Below are 2,509 nucleotides of genomic sequence, written 5' to 3'. Positions count from 1 at the left end.
TTTTTTTTTTTTTTTTTTTTTTGATTAGAAACAGAGGGGTTTAATAGACTTTTTGAATTTTGAGTATCTCATGAATCTGGATTTGCATTTGTTGATTACTAAGTTGTTTGGTGTTTTGCTAATCAGATTTTTCAAGGATTCGAGTGTGAGCTTGCTGAGCTGTTGATGGAGTATCAGGTCTCTTAGCCAACAATTTCATTTGTTTTATTTCATAAGCCCCATCGTTTGAATCAGTGAATTAGTCAAGAAGAAACTGGGAAAGAGAGAGCCGCAGGCGTTGCAGGGTTGTCTCAAAGTCTTTCACTTCAAGAATGCATCATGGTAGTTGGGGTTCATCTTCAAGCAAGAACTACAAGCAACTGGTAGATAATGTCTGAAAGGGATCAAATACATAATTTCTCAGAATGCATTTGGAAGATATCAACAAGTGTAAGCTTGGTTGAGTCTAGTCTGCATCATGGTATGAAATGTTTTAGATATCTAAGAACATTTTGTGATGCAAAATTTAAAGTTTTGATGGGAGTTTGCAAGTTTATTAATTTCGTCTTTTTCCAAGTTTTACTAGAACATCAATACCCAAGCTTGAGGTTTCCCAGTAAATGGGAGAACACAAAACCACTAAATCCTATATCAGCTCACTGCTCTAGGAATAAGCTTAATGCTATGGTTAAAGAGCTTCGAGGTGGAGAGCAGTGACACCATCGACAATGTCAAAGCTAAGATCCAGGACAAAGCTAACGTCAGTGACTCTTGTCTTTTGTTTTTTTTTTTTTCTGAAATTGTGACCTCTCTTCTTATTGAATAGATTTTCAGTTAATGGTTTTGGTTTTCTTATAACAGAGTTGACTCTCCATCTTGTTTTGAGGCTTAGAGAAGGTATCATTGAGCCTTCTTTAATGGCTTTGGCTCGTAAGATATGTCGCAAGTTAGCTTTTTTTTTTTACCCTCTCTTTCTTCTTTCTTGTTCTGAGTGTGCTATGCTTGATAGTAATCATGGGGAATTAACTACCAGTTAGTCTATGTCATGCCATGTTTCGATTTGACTTATTGGTTTATTAGGTGTTATGCTCGTCTGCACCCAAGGGCTGTGAACTGCAGGAATAAGAAGTGTGGCCACAGTAACCAGTTGAGGCTAAAGAAGAAGATCAAGTAATCTGTTTTCACCAATCTCTTTTATTTTTATGTCATATTTTTGTGTTTCCCTTGAGAAAAACACATCTCCATTGTTCTGAGACAAACATTGTTTTAGTGAATTTTGATTCTAAGATTATTCTAAGATTCTAAGATTTTAATGTTAGGAAACAATAAGAGCCCCAAAAATAATAACCTCCATTGGCGAAGGTCTAATAGTCTAAAACTATTGTAAAATAATATATATATAAGAAAAGATGGGGACGTCTATTGACGTCAACGACGTTAAGCAAACAGATTTTACTTATTTTTTATTTATTTTTGATTTTTGTTTTAATTCAATATTTGGTTTTATTTTTGTTTTACATGTCATTGTTTTTTATTGGTTAACACTAGAGGATGTGAAAGACGGGGTTATCCTTAAATCATTTTCAATAGTTTTTCTTATATTTTTTTTATAATAGAGGTAAATTTGTTCTAATGCACCTCTATTTTCACTTTTAAAATAGATATTACTATATTTTCCTCTATATATAGAGCATTTCTATTTTTTTTCCTATATAATCATCTCCAATCCATCTCTATTTTTTCTTTATAGTGAAAAAAATAGTGGAGAATTTTTCTATATATGAAGGAAAAAATAGCATTATCTTGAGTAAAACTCACCACTAATTAGTCTCTAATATAGAGTTTATCTATCATTCGTTAATCTCGAAGCAGCAATGAAAAATACAAATTATTTGTGTATTCGTTGAAAAACTCAAAAAGAAGAGAGAGAGACTGAAGGAGAAGACAAGGAGCACAAATAGATTCATGCTTTCAGATTTCGACTGGTGAGTCTCATCTTGATGCTTTGTACAAACCCTTGATGATTGCAATTCGTCTTTCTTCTTATCGAATCTACAGTTCTTGTATGAATACGTTAATTGTTGTGTTTGGTCTGTTTTGACTTTGACAAAAATAGCAAAGCTAAGCTCGTTTTTAATGTTTGACTTGAGCAGTAATTAAAATTGTTCTTCTTCTTTCAATTGGATGTGAAAGATTCATCCTTTTCCTGCAGTTCTTGTAAACTGAATGTTCAAAGATTGATATGGAGGCTTTTCTATAGTTCTTATATGAGTTGTGGTGTTTGGTGTTTTTGTTATGTAGAGCAAGGCTTTTAAGTCAAGACAAAGAAAAATATCAAGTAAAGAACCATATTTATCCTGCAAGATGACGAGATCGTGGGTGCTTTTATTTGTTCTTATGTTCATTGTGTTGACTTCTCAGTTTGAGTGGAATGAACAAGCTGATAGTGAAACTGAGACTAGTCGTCCTCTCATTCTTTCAGATCAAGAGCAACATATACCACAAGGCAAAGAATCTCTGCATGAAAAGG

General features: G+C 33.2%; 1 long non-coding RNA gene across 4 annotated transcripts in view; it reads left to right on the top strand.

Moving 5' to 3' along the window:
* LOC104709916 overlaps nt 1-2,502 on the top strand; it is a 2,845-nt gene extending 343 nt beyond the window's left edge. Inside the window, exons 2-7 of one of the 4 annotated variants that reach the window (XR_002033052.1) lie at nt 127-460; nt 566-739; nt 841-876; nt 1,060-1,149; nt 1,852-1,964; nt 2,281-2,502. This is a non-coding gene — a long non-coding RNA (uncharacterized LOC104709916). Of the gene's footprint in view, nt 1-126; nt 740-840; nt 877-1,059; nt 1,150-1,851; nt 1,965-2,280 lie in introns of all 4 variants that reach the window. The other 3 variants (XR_002033051.1, XR_002033053.1, XR_002033050.1) reach the window with 3 other exon arrangements.

Source organism: Camelina sativa, chromosome 8 (assembly GCF_000633955.1).
Source record: "Camelina sativa cultivar DH55 chromosome 8, Cs, whole genome shotgun sequence".
In the NCBI taxonomy this organism is placed as follows: domain Eukaryota; kingdom Viridiplantae; phylum Streptophyta; class Magnoliopsida; order Brassicales; family Brassicaceae; genus Camelina; species Camelina sativa.
Note: the sequence above shows the minus strand (reverse complement) of the source record. Positions and strands in the feature narration are given on the sequence as shown.